This window comes from Halictus rubicundus, chromosome 2 (assembly GCF_050948215.1).
Source record: "Halictus rubicundus isolate RS-2024b chromosome 2, iyHalRubi1_principal, whole genome shotgun sequence".
Classification (NCBI taxonomy): domain Eukaryota; kingdom Metazoa; phylum Arthropoda; class Insecta; order Hymenoptera; family Halictidae; genus Halictus; species Halictus rubicundus.
The window spans coordinates 27,166,337-27,180,932 of record NC_135150.1 but is presented as its reverse complement, the minus strand read 5'-3'; the positions used below and the strand labels follow the sequence as shown (position 1 = coordinate 27,180,932).

The window sequence follows — 14,596 nt, the reverse complement described above, 5'->3', positions numbered from 1 at the left end:
CCGGAAGACTGCTCTGTGAACAAAGTCCTGCATCGCAGTGGTCCTTTGTTTCCAGCACGCCAGCCGGCGCGGCGTATATCTTATCAAGCTCGCTGCCTCGCGTTTCTTCCGTTTACGATAGAAACGGGAGCCACTTCGGCCACTTCTGCTTTTCGCAGGGACCTGGCTTTTCAACGTTCGCCGTCGAGGTTCGCGAACGTTGCGAGAAACGGGAGCGAGCGGGATCGTTGTTCGCGGTGACCGCGAGGAGAAGGCTCGTCGCGAAAGAACATTAAAAAATTTATGGGCGTAGATTCGATGCGATCGTTACGGTGTCGGGGAACTTGGGTGTAGAGTGCTTGCCTCGAGGACGCCGCGACTCGATAAAAATCACGTGCCTCGGCGAGCCGGGGGATGCCTGCACAGCTGGATTTCCACGGCCGTAACCAGCGATGGGTCCGCGAGCGGGCTCCGGCGAGGAAATTTCATCCCGAGGACCAGATTCGGTCCAATTTCAGAAATAACGTTCCAGAAAGTCTGGAGAAAAACTCGGAAACTCTTCTTTCGTCAAAACAATGTTCGTCAGAACAATCGCTATGTTGCTGCGATTTTTATGCAGCGTCCCCTAACTATCTCAAGCAGCATATCTCAGGGAACCGAACGCTTACGAGCTGACAGGCGTTCGATGCAAAAATATAGAACCGTGCCTTTCAGAAGGACTATTATCTATGGTTACAGCGATTTCTCTGTACATGTCGCCAAGACTTGGATGATAAACGTCGCAGAATTCTCCCCACTACACTACCACTAAAGCAACGAATCAATTGTCGCGGGATTTTCACGAAAAATTTTGTGACTTTATATATGTCGCCAAGGCCTAGATGATAAACGTCGCGGAGTTATCCCTACTACCGCTACCACTACCGTGAGGGTGGCACTCCTGGACGATATAGTGATTTCTCTGTATGTGTCGCCAAGGGCTCGATGATAAACGTCGCGAAATTATCCCTACTACCGCTACCACTACCGTGAGGGTAGCACTCCTGGACGATATAGTGATTTCTCTATATGTGTCGCGAAGGGCTCGATGATAAACGTCGCGGAATTATCCCTACTACCGCTACCACTACCGTGAGGGTAGCACTCCGGGACGATATAGTGATTTCTCTGTAAGTGTCGCCAAGGGCTCGATGATAAACGTCGCGGAATTATTATTGGAATTGTCACGTGGTCGCTTATAACTGTGGTATTGATGCAACCTTTGTGCACGGACAATGTTTAAACAACACGATTCTCATCATTTTTATTATCTACACACTATGTTATTGTTACGAAATGATTTTCATAGATTTATTTCATTAGATTCATAGTTTCACAATTGAATTAACCAAATTTTAATTTTACTTCTTCATTGTACGCACGAATTAAAAGTACCTCTACTGAGAAATTGTATATTATTAGCTCGCAGACTATGTACAGTGATTTCTCTGTATATGTCGTCAACGCCTGGATGATAAACGTCGCGGAACTATCCCCACTACCGCTCGAGAGGTCTCGTATGCCGAGAAGTGTAAACATAACTCGTGTATGTCTCCTGGACGATGCACGACATATATCGAGAATTCACTGTATTTCGACTTATTTACCACCGATCATCCCGTCTATTCAAATAATTCGATTGATCGAGTAATTTCCCTTCGCCGCATGTTCGCGGTGTGAATCAATCTTTACTTCAAATTTCATAAGTTGTCCTCTTCGAAGAAGCGAAGTTTCAAGAAGTTTTTTCCGAGTGGCTACCGCGGCTCCGGGGTCTCACCTTGCGCGCGTTAATTGCTCGAGTGTCTGTGTCGGTGTTAATTTCGAAAATGACTGCGAGCCGTCGTTAGCCGCTCTCCTCGGACGACGCTCCGCCGAAAGTTCATTAAGTATGTATGGCGTGCACGCACGGTAAGTCTCCCGTAACCCATAAGCACCTTTGTCTCAACTCGCACGGGCGAACGCGCGCGCGCGCCACTGTAGGGCCACGCACACACACGCAGTTCGCTCGCACGCAGCGAATACGCGCGACCATGAATTTGCATACGAACCGAGCTGCACGGCTGCGAACGTGTGTGCAAAGTATCGATGCATCGTTCCGAACCGAAGACGACCGAGTCGCCTACCTGACTGTCTCCATGACGATCTATGCGAGAGGATTTAGGGCCAATTTCATATGCCAATGATTTTTATTCTTTTTTCTCCCGCTCCCTTTACAGTAAATCTATCGGAAATCTTTTTTTGGGAACTATTGTAGATTGGCTTGGCTGGTGTGTACGAATGTTGTAATCTTGGACTGCGATAGTGGCGTTAATTAGGTCGTCTCTATAACGATCTATGCGAGAGGATTAAGGACCAATTTCATCCGCCAATGATCTTTATTCTTTTTTCTCACACTTCCTTTACAGTAAATCTATCGGAAATCTTTTTTTGGGAACTATTGTAGATTGGCTTGGCTGGTGTGTACGAATGTTGTAATCTTGGACTAGGATAGTGGCGTTAATTAGGCTGTCTCCATGACGATCTATGCGAGAGGATTTAGGGCCAATTTCATCCGCCAATGATCTTTATTCTTTTTTCTCGCGCTTTCTTTACAGTAAATCTATTGGAAATCTTTTTTTGGGGACTATTGTAGATTGGCTTGGCTGGTGTGTACGAATGTTGTAATCTTGGACTACGATAGTGGCGTTAATTAGGCTGTCTCCATGACGATCTATGCGAGAGGATTTAGGACCAATTTCATATGCCAATGATTTTTATTCTTTTTTCTCCCGCTCCCTTTACAGTAAATCTATCGGAAATCTTTTTTGGGACTATTGTAGATTGGCTTGGCTGGTGTGCACAAATCTTCTAATCTTGGACTAAGATAGTGGCGTCAATTAGACTGCAGATATGTATTGCAGAAGAAACATTTCAAGAAGTTCGAACCATGTGGAAATTTCTCTCCTTCGATAACTTCGAAAGGCTGAGAATAAATACGTCCCTACTTTTGAATTATTTCAATCTTTGGACAGGTTTAACACGTTCACGGACAGTAAAAGTTTCAATGAGCTGCAAAGAAAGACAGACAATTTTTCTTGAAACTAGTTGTACTATCCGAAATCTGGTTAGACATAAACAATAATAATAAGTTCACTGTCATTAGTAATGACAAATTAAATGTATTTTTTAAATACATTACAAATCACAAATTAAATTACAAGAACAAATGTCAATTTGAAGTGTATATTAATTCCAAAAAGATTAAGATTGTATAAAATTACATGAATAAAAATCGGCTTGAAAATTTGAATGCCATAGCATTCATGTCATTTTGCATCACTATGAATGCTATCACGTCCGCGAACCACTGCCGTAAACGCGTAAAATCCGCAGTTTAATAACAACAATAACGAGCATGGTCTTGGTTAGACCAAACGAGAGAATCTTCAACAGAGTAACATTCTAAATTGTTCAGGCGGTAGAGATAAAGAGCGGTAAAATCCGCAGTTTAATAACAACAATAACTTTTATTATTTTATTATACTTATTATACTGAAAAGCGACAATAGCTCACTCTCTCTCGCTCTCCCTGTGTATTTAGTGGTCTGCGATTTTGCGAGTTGAAGGAGATGTGACGTAATGGGATTGTAACCCTGAGGGGGACAATAAATTAATACAAAAACAACAATAACGAGCATGTTCTTGGTTAGACCAACCGAGAGAATCTTCCACAGAGTAACATTCATTGTTCCGGCGCTAGGGACAAAGAGCGGTCAAAACATTCGAGGCGTCATAAAAATCGCACCTCCTCCAACCCAATCGGTATCCAGTGTTCCAAAAGTTCATTTTTTCATGGTGCCACATCGAGTCGAATTTTATCAGGACACGTAGCCTCGGAAACAGTCGAAGTACTCTAGTAATGCCGCGACCAATTCGAACATTTCGGTTGCAGTTTCATTAACCGAATGAATTTAATCTTCCGGGACATTCCAGGATCGCGGTTCGCTCGTGAACGGCGTTAATTAAAGCGACCTGGTTGCTCGTTCCTGATAAGGAAGATCAGAATCGCGTCGGATCGACGATCCTACCGAAAAAGAAAAGTCGCGCGAAGAATCCGACGAAGAATCGTAGACGCCAAACAGGTCGCCTGTCGCGTCGAGTTCGAAGTCGCCTCGGGGAGGATTCCGCGGCGCGGGTGCGAAGTGTATCAGCGACGTTGCGGAATTATTCATCGCGGTCCGAGCGACGCGGAGGAGCGTGTGATTGCAGAAGGAACGGTGGAAAAGGTGGATAGGAAGGAAGGAAGGAAGGAAGGAACGACGGAGGCAGAAAGAACGAACGGCTCCCGGAGGAGTCGAATGGAAACCCCACGTGCCACGACGCAACGCGTCGCCGTGGACGGAATCTCAATCGGCGTACTTTTGCGGGAACGACGCCTGTGGTTCTGGCTCGTTGCGAATGCGCCGTACGATCGGCCGAGCCGAGCCGTGCGTAATACAAGCGATCCCGAGGATTTCGCGGACCGAGGATCGACCGTTTCGATCGCGGTCTCGTCCCTCGGACCTCCCTGATCGAGGAATCCTCTGTGACACACGCGACGCTATCTATTTGCCCCCTGGAACCACTTGGATCGCACCGCGGGACATCTTCGCGGGAGACAAATTAATTATCCGCGTCTGTACTCTCTTCTCTGAATTGTCTGCGGAGGGCGTGGCTTCTTTGCCCTTGGCTTCGTCGGGACTGCACCCTGGAGGCAATCCTTGCTCACGGGTGTATTCCTTTGCCTGAGGATGTCTCACGAGCTTGTACGTCTTTGTGTATTTTAGAATAGGATTGCTGAAACGCTATTTCGAGTTTTTTTGTATGAAGATTGCCCTGAGTGGGCGTGGCCTCGTTGCGCTCGCGGTCGATGCAGCCATTTCAGAGACGCAAAGACGCCAATCGCTCTTAGAAATAGCATAATTTTGTCAATATTTGACTATACTACTTGAACTTTTTTGAGAAGTTAGAACAATTGAATCGCTACATAAAGGGAACAAATTTTTTTCGAAAAATTGCAATTGGTCGCAGAGAAAATAGTAATAGTTGTATTTTGCAACCTTTTTATGTGGACTTACATTGAAAGTTTAGAAAGTACGATTTGTATATATTTTGAAAGTACGATCTGTATGAATTGAGAATTTCATCGAAATCGGCGAACCTTGCAACGAGATGCAGATGTTCCAAAATGATCGCATAAGGGCGAAATTCCCTGGGAAGGCCAACATTCTGCGACTTTCAAGTTCTCATCGTTAAACGTTTGCAGCTCGGTGCAATGTCGACCGATTTAGATGAAATATTCGGAATATGTATAATTGATACAGATGTGCAAAACGTACTTTTTAAATTTTTAATGTAAGCCCGCTTAACACTAGCTTTACGGAGCACTAAAAATGACTATTTTACATTACCTTATAAAAATCACATGAATGTATCGATCAAAGTTTGTGGCCATTTTTTAAAATAATATATACCCAAAGAAATCAATTTGTTAAATAATTGCTCGTGGATGCATTGTTACAATCTGAATATTCGCAATTCAAAAATATTAGAATCCGTCATTTTGATATATACCCAAAGAAATCAATTTGTTAAATAATTGCTCATGGATGCATTTTCACAATCTCAATATTCGCAATTCAAAAATATTAGAATCCGTCATTTTGATATATACCCAAAGAAATCAATTTGTTAAATAATTGCTCATGGATGCATTTTCACAATCTCAATATTCGCAATTTAAAAATATTAGAATCCGTCATTTTAACGGGTCCCGTAAATCTAGTGTTAAAAAGGTTGCAAGACACAACTTTTGGTACTTTCTCTGTAATTTCGACCGATTGCAATTTTAATCAAACCTTTTTCTCGCGTTACGTAGCGATCCTGTTCTAACTTCTCCAAAAAGTTCAAGTAGTATAGTCCAGTATTGACAAAGTTACGCGATTTTTAAGAGCGTACTTGTGGGACTGACAGTATACCAATACCTCTCGCAGGAAAAGGAAAATATGTCGGGAAAAGAAACTTATTTGTTTTATTCTCCGTTGTATGGTTTTAGCGGGCGTGGTCTAGTTGGTCTCGACCTCGACATCATCAGGCCAGTGCTCCACAGAGTTAATCTGGCCTGAGCAAATAACGAGATCGCCCTGGGGACGATGCTACGAAGCAAAAGATGCCGGAGGAAAAGACAAAGGACTGTTTATTTTGTTCTCTCTGTGTTGTGCAAGCGTCGAGTGGGCGTGGCTTCGTAATTCCAGAGAGAGAGAGAGAGAGAGAGAGAGATTTCAATGCAGCAAACGACGACAGCGTCCCATGGGAGAACATGTGTTCTTACCTCGGGAAATACTTGCGGAAAATATCCAAATTTCCTTCTCCAAAATAAATTGTAGAAGTTTGGAGAGGGATTGAAGAAAAGGAATAGAATTTGGACTCGGTCGTCGTCGAAGTCCGAGGCGAGGAGCGCAGGTGCTGGTCGGAGCCGGTTGATTTTTTCTCTAAATAAAATTCGATACGATAGTCACTATCGCTTAGTAGTCATAGGCTCTTATGACTTGTAGACGGATATGACTCTTAGGTTTAAGGCGTGCCCTGTAGAATAGAATTTGGACTCGGTCGTCGTCGAACTCCGAGGCGAGGAGCGCAGGTGCTGGTCGGAGCCAGTTGATTTTTTCTCTAAATAAAATTCGATATCAACCGATCGAAGCCTCGCCGTGAACGGCGGCGGCGGCCATTGCTTAATCGAATGGAAATGCAAATGGGCGACGACCCGCGACCCAGCCGACGACACTTGACCCGTCTCGTTCAACATAAATTTGCATAGACTGCGTTATTTTGCGGCCTGCTTACCGTCCACCGTCTTACCTACCCTCGTGCCGATTGTGCACGTCCGACAGAGAAAAATATTCCCTTCGCCCGATAACCTTAATTGTCTTAAAAAACGCATTTCTATGCCGAAACAAGATCCATCGTTCGGTTCTTAACGCGGACATACATTATACCATCTCTGGCGGTGTCGTGTCGCGTCGGGACGCCTCGAATTCATTATCGTTTCCCGGCGGGTCCTCCCTGGGAACTGGGACCGATTAAAGGCTGTTTACATTCGAGATCGTATCTTCGTAATTAGAATTTTCTTCGAGCCAGAAATTGGGACGCGAGCCGCCACGCGCAGGAATATCCACCGGGAGTCGCGAAATCGTTTTCGAGCGAAAAAGTCGATCCGAGGGGTATCCGATACGCCTATACCTAGGAGCGTGTTCCGTGGAACAATGGGGACGATTAAACGGCGAACGATTTCATTCGACGGGGGCCAGTTTATCCGCGATAGAAAGCTCGGTTCGACGCGATCCCGGCCGCTTCCGCGATTTCTTTCGCTCGAGAAATTAATGTCGGGGCGAGCGCGCCGGCGATTTGGTATGCTAAATCGCCGGCGATCTGCATTTTTCGCGCACACAATCGCGCGGCGAGAAAATACACCGGCTGTTTTCCATTGCAAAGTACGCCGTCATCGCCGCGAACGAGCATCGAGCGATCATCCTACTGTCCGACGCGGAAAACGACCGGAACAATACGCTTCGAGGCGGTTCGAACGACCGGTGGAAAAATCGAGTTCGGTAGTCGCGTTCCGTCGACTCGACGATTATTTAGGGGAGAAGACGAGACGGGGCTCGAAAGAAATTTTCCTGGCGACACGCCGCGCCGACGCACAGTGGCCCGGATCGCAGAATGTAGGGACATTCGACCAAAAAGTCGACTTTTCGAAATTGAAAACCAATCAATTTGTATTGCTTCGTAAATGTCTAGAGACCTCGAGAATGAAGAAATTAATGAAATTGAAGACATATTTTAGTTTCTATGATCATTTAAAGTCGAACGTTTTGAAAGTAGCATATTTCACCAAGAAAAATTGCTTAAGTTCTTTGCGATGTCCTCATCGTCTTGTCCCATATTTTCTCTTAATTTTTTTTTTTTGCACGATATAGAGCACCCCTTTCCAATAAGAAACCATATATTTTTTTAGTAATAACTGATAATAATATATTTAAAAAATAATGCTGAACGATACGTGACAGATTTAAAAAATTTTATATGTTTGTCGGAGGAGATCTTTTTTATCCCAAAAGATCCCAGGCTCTACAAACAGGAATATGTTCGGCACACCTTCCTCTAAATAATCATGAAAGAATTAATTCCCCCCTTGTCCCACTGTTCAAATTATTATTGTTTAAAGCTGTTAATGTTGGACGCGGTATCGCATGAATTGATGAAACTCTGCAAGGAGAAGAGTCATCGAACGATGGTAATACAGCCCGAAAGTTTTTCTCCAACGCTAAAATATCAGCCGAAATCACGGGAATTGATATAAAAATTAATTAAAAGGTTCCACGTTATACTTCAGGTACTTCCTTTTCAAAACATTTGGAAATTTTTCATAGTATATGTATATTCATTTTTTATTATAGGTCATTTCATCGCCCTACACAGTGGACATAGTAAAATTTAAAAAATATGCACAAGATACGGCAATGCATTATGTAAACAATTATGGATGGTATTACATGCCAGCGTCAATTCATAAAATACTAATACATGGGGCGGAAATGATAAAAAATGCGTTGTTGCCAGTATGGCAACTTTCAGAGGAGGCCCAAGAAACGCGTCATAATGATTTCAAACGCATACGACGTAGAAACACGCGAAAAAATTCAAGATTATGCACAAACGAAGACATATTGAATCGATTACTTTTAACATCTGATCCATATATATCTAGCATTAGAACAAAATCATACAGAAAAAAAGTCAGGCTGTTAGAAGCAGAAGCTTTAGATTTAATAAATATTTAAAATAAAAAGTGCAATGAAAATAATAGTAATAGTAAGAACAACAACAATTGTGATACAATTCTTCTTTAACCTATCCGTAGGCTAACAATTCAACATTATCTGGTTCGAGTTGCACGTTAATATCACATACGGTTTCAAAGTTATCCAAAAATGTCACACGATTTTCCACAATCTGAACCACTGTGCGACGCGACTGCCGATCGCTGAAAAAAAAAGAAAAGCGATCGAGCATCGAGCGATCATCTTACTGTCCGACGCGGAAAACGACAGGAACAATACGCTTCGAGGCGGTTCGAACGAACGGTGGAAAAATCGAGTTCGGTAGTCGCGTTCCGTCGAGTCGACGATTATTTAGGGGAGAACAGGACACGGGGTTCGAAAGAAATTTTCCTGGCGACACGTCGCGCCGACGCGACTGCCGATCGCTAAAAAAAAAGAAAAGCGATCGAGCAGCTTCTCCGGCTGTGCTGACGGGGTCGTAATTTTTTTCCCTCCACGTGGAACACGCCGGAGAGGATGAGGTTTGTGGATGAGTTTAACGGACACGGGGCACGTGCTGGCAACGTCTTCTGGCTTATCCCTCTTTCCACGGCGACTCTGGAATATACTCAGCAGCCAAACAACTGCGGCAGCTGTCCTGAACAAACTACTAGCCGCCGCGTCGCATCGCGTCGCCCTGCGTCGCCTTGCGTCGCACTGCGTCGCGCACACCGTGCTTCCAAAATCTTCCGCTCCGCCGTTTTTTCGATGTTACAAACATTTTTCCGGCCCGCGGCGGCCCGACGACACCGCGCGCGAGAAAATTGACGAGCTGTCTCGCTGTCCAGCCCTTAACCCCTTGGCATACAAATGAACCCTTGGCATTAATTTATGATTACTTAATTTAAAGTTTCTTCAATTTAAGTATCACCCCAATAAAATAAGATTAATAAACTTTTTTAGAAATAAATTAAAAATTTTTATTAATCTATTAAATTCTATAGGGTCTTATCGTCCCTTAAATTAATTTCAGCATTTTTACTTAAAATTTTATTTTATTTTTTAACATTGAAACAGTTTATACTTCATCGACCCTTTCATTCTAGCCTTCAATTAAAAGACAAATGATTATGCTACCTTTGTACAGTCAGTATACTGCAGCTATTTAAAACTCTTCATGGAGCAGGGACAACTTTAAAATCAAAAAGACATGTTTGTGTTAAACAGGTGAGTATAATTTTTGCCAAATTCTTTAATATTATATATATATTTATATTTATGTAATAAATTACTTATATTATCATTATATCTTTAAATATTTAATTTATTTAATTTTTTTTATAATTAATTAAATTTTTACATATATACATATATATATATATATATATATATATATCATTACATTATTAAATTTTTTTTATAATGTATTAAATTTTAAAACTAATTCATAAATATTTAACCAAAAATTATAAATTTAACTTAAAGTTTATCACTTAAATTATTTATATTTATATATAATAATATATATATATTAAAATAAATATATGAATTAAATTGACTTCTAAAAAAACTAGATATCTATAAATTCGTAAGGCAACACTAAGAATTGCTATATCATTATTCACAACATTCTTTAAATTATTAAATTTGTTTGTATTTAATAAATTACTGAACATTTCAGTTTTGTAGGAGTGAATTGCACCATTCCCGTATATGTAACACGAAAAATATATACACTAACGAGCAAAACTGAGTCTACACTATTCGAAGCGACATAACTTTTTAAACATTGGATCAAATGACTTGAATTTTATTGTGAAGTTAGAAGGATTAGTTTATTAGACGAGGTGTAAAAGATTTTTGAAAAAAATTTGAATTGGTCGGAATCCCAAAAGAAATAGTAAAAGTTGGTTTTTCCAGCTTTTTTATCTGAGCCTGTATTGAAAATTTCAAGAATGTATTTGATTCGCTCGAATAAATTATATCCATGCTGAAAATTTCACCGATACTGGTTAATTCGTTTACGAGTTATAAACGATTAAAAGTGCGACTTTAAGTCGAAAATCGTGAGAAACGGCAATTTTTCCACTTTTTAATCAAATAAAAAAGAAATTAATGTTTTTATAGAATTAAGAATGGGGGAACAATTTCTTTCGTCGACCGGGAGGTTTTCTCGAGAGAACAGCGGAAGGAAATAACTACTTTCTATTAAGCCCCCATCCGTTCCACATTTCTTCAGCTCAAAGTTAATCGAAAATCGATATGATGGGATGAATAATTCACTCGTGAATGGCGCCTTTCGAGTAAAATCGTCATGGAACAGTGTGTCTCGTCGATAGGGAGGACGAACGAGAACGTACATACACACTGTCCCGCAGGTTACAAGAAAATCTGATTAATAAATCCTTCCAGAAAAACCTCCAACGTTCCAAATAAATTTTTCCCTGGGGTGTTCGTCTATACAAAAATTTGCATAAATAACCACGTTACGATAACAGCGTTCCGAAGACAATGCCGGTCCTCGTCTCGCGCAAAGGGTTTACAGAAGCGGCCACAATGGCTGGGAAAGCGTGCAAGATGGCGTCTAACCTGACGCGGATGACACCCACAACCCTTTTCCTAGGTTCGACAGCGGTAAGAGAGAGAGAGAGAGAGATGGTCGATCGCGTTTCGCACGCAAGAAATTCAGTCAGTCGTTCGCGATCGGCAACGGTCGCGGTTTCCTTCTCTTTCCCTAATCGAGAGCCGATCTCCGAGAAACGTTCGTGATCCGAACCGGCACTCGCGGGCCCCCGATAATTAAGTGTCAAGCGTGTCGCAACTTCGGCGACAATTTTCTCCCGGGGATTGGAAAGCCGATTTTCCCCGGCGTGGTAGAAAAACCCGGAGCGTGTTTGCTGAGCGAGACGCGTCGGTCGATCGATCGATCGATCGGTTCAATGAAACGGACGGCGCCGGTGTTTCGGGCGCGTGTGTCGGTTCTGCACGTGACCGGTACACCTGTTGCTCTCGGCGCGGCAGCAGCGTTCCAGGGGGAGAACACCCTCGGCGAAGGGAGGAGACCATTTACCCTGAACAGCGTGTAAATTCGGCCGGAACGAGGGATGGCCCGCCTCCCTTTACTATATTTAACCGCACGCGTATACCACCGGCGACCAGCAAGCAACAGCGACAGACAGCAAATCTCCCGGGAGCGTTTCCCCGAAAATAGTGGAAAACCGGTGGCTGGTATTCTCGGGTGGCCAGAACGGGAACGACAGATCCGTGGATATGTTTATCGTGCTTTCCCTAGACTTCCACGCGAGCATCCTGTGCCCAGCGGTTTTCCTCGAAGGGAACATGACCAGGACTATCCGGCTGCTATCAGATAGACCTTATCTAGCCGCGCCACCAGCTTGTTTGCCCGCGGCGCGCTGCGATTCTAATGGGCTTCCCAGCCACGCCTACCGCTTCAACGTCGCAGAACAATAGCACTCCTCGAAACTCGTCGATCGATCGACGAGGGAGGCTTTGGTGGGGAGAGGTTTTAGGTAGCTTCTCTGCCCAGAAGGTTCCCGAGACTAAGGGACTTCAGAAACTGGGATGTTTCATCCCCCCAAAAATTCCACGATATTTCATCGTTCCAATTAAAATCGAAGAGTCGAAGCTCATGACGTGGAGCATCTCTGGAACTGTTTCAGATTGTACAGATCCGAATGATGAACTCAAAATTTATTTTAGAAATTCGATTAGTGACCAGTTAAGGGCGTTCGTGAATCCGAAACTCTGAATTGTTCATTTCTTATCGAATAAAAATGTATTTCTCGTTTAGCTTTACAGGGTCTTTGGCTTTTATAATGGCCGCCTGCGTTCGACGTGTATATTCGTCTTGATTTGCATTCCGCGCCGTGACGGATTTTTCAAATTAAATTCCACAGTTAACTGGTTAAACGATAAAATATTCCTCGTTAAATTTAACCCTTTGCAGTCGGTGGGTGTCGTGCTGGTCGGAATTAATTTTCGTTGAACATTGACACGAAAGAGAAACAAAATTGATTCATTCTTCTTTAACCTTTAGATATACGTAACACGAGAATATGTTTTAATTTTATGTAAGAATTATGTTTTATGGTTCTCCATCATTCAATCTTCTTTATATGGATTCTTTTTATATATGCTTATGGGGGTAACGTGAGATCAGCATTATTCTTTATACTGTGGTGGCTGAGAGCAGACATACGATCGCAAAGGATTAACTATTACACAACTGTTCAATCGTATCACGAATAAAATGAATTTCTCAAGCTGCTTTCAGAACATTTGCATTCTGAATTCGAACATTTCATGTACCTAATAGTGATTTCTTAATAGTGATTAGATATCACCTTAATAGTGATGTACTAATCAATTTATTCTTTAGAGTAACAGACGTCCAGAACTACCGGTAATAGTTCTTTAATTAGTTTCCTTTCACAATTAATGTAACTTTTTCTTTCACAACTACTGAAATTGTAAAAATGTTTTCAACGGACATTTTTTAACGAACCTCTTCATTCAAGCACGTATTACAATAAAAGTTGTATCGAGTCCGACTGAGCACAGTCTTGTCACTGTTACAAAGCAGTATACTTCAGTCGCATTTATTGCTCGGTAGTTCCAGTGTTAATTATGTGGAATATTGTATATAACGATGAGAGATAAGAAATCGCATGAGAGTCCAGGGATAGCGTTTCCTCGACCGGAATAACACGGTTGGAACAGTATCGTTGGCAGGAGAGCTCGGTTTGATCGTCGACCGGAAGCGGCCGCGAGAATTTCGAATCGTCCGCGGAATTCCCGACCGCGATTTATTTATCTGATAGAGGATCGACGATGATTTTCGAGTCGGAAAGAAAAGCCTAAGCTCGGAGGCCCGGGTAATCCCGGTTGCAGCGTCGCGGGCGATCGGTCGGCCCGATAAGTGTCCGTGAGGAGGATCGAGCGATCCTTGCTCTGCTACCGACTCGATAACGCGATGTTAACAAGCGACGGCAACATTGTCGAACCGTGATTATCGCGGAACCGCGTGTCTCGAGCAGATAAGGGCGGACACCGGGCACGTTGCGGTTAATTATTGCTCCCGTCCGATCGGCGAAAGTATGAGACTCGACGTGTTAATACGCTCTCTCGGCTCGGCACGGTTCGGTTCACTGTGGCGGGGGGATCGTTGGTTGGCTTGCGCTCGTTAAATCGGCTGAATGGATACCGAGCGGAAACAGGGAAAAATACTATGATCCAGCCACCGTGGTGCACGCGGCTCCCTGGCCCGACCCGAACGACACAGGAGCTGTGGGAAGTGTGCAAACAGCCGCTCGCATTCGTCATATATATTCATCATCGTGCTCTATATACAGTCTGTTCCACAAGAGCGTGGACGCGATATCTGAGTGCGAATAGATCTTTTCTGTAAAAAAGGTTGTACAGGTCGAAAGTGCATTTAAAGAACTGATACGCAGTTGCTTAATAATGCGTCCAATCACCGCCATCAGCGATTATTGCTTCGCAACGTCTGGGCATACTTTGAACCAGCTTTGCGGCGTATCGGACAGGAAGAGATCTCCATATTTCTCGAATACGGCGAACTAGCGTCTTCAATTTGAAAATTCGCTTTCCTCGGAGTTTGTACTTCACGAGAGACCAAACGTTTTCGATTGGATTGGCATCGGGGGACCGAGATTGGACATTGTTCCAATCGCGACAAACGTTTTCATGTGCCCACGCCG

General features: G+C 43.0%; 1 protein-coding gene and 1 long non-coding RNA gene across 3 annotated transcripts in view; both read right to left on the bottom strand.

Moving 5' to 3' along the window:
* The window catches only part of Pnt (ETS transcription factor pointed), a 265,759-nt gene that overhangs the window by 82,401 nt on the left and 168,762 nt on the right, over positions 1–14,596 (bottom strand). The gene's annotated exons all lie outside the window — the stretch shown is intronic.
* Positions 9,738–10,438, bottom strand: LOC143362876 (uncharacterized). Its single transcript, XR_013083707.1, has 2 exons — positions 10,316–10,438; positions 9,738–10,105 (listed from the first exon to the last, which is right to left on the bottom strand). It is a non-coding gene; the product is annotated as an uncharacterized LOC143362876 (long non-coding RNA).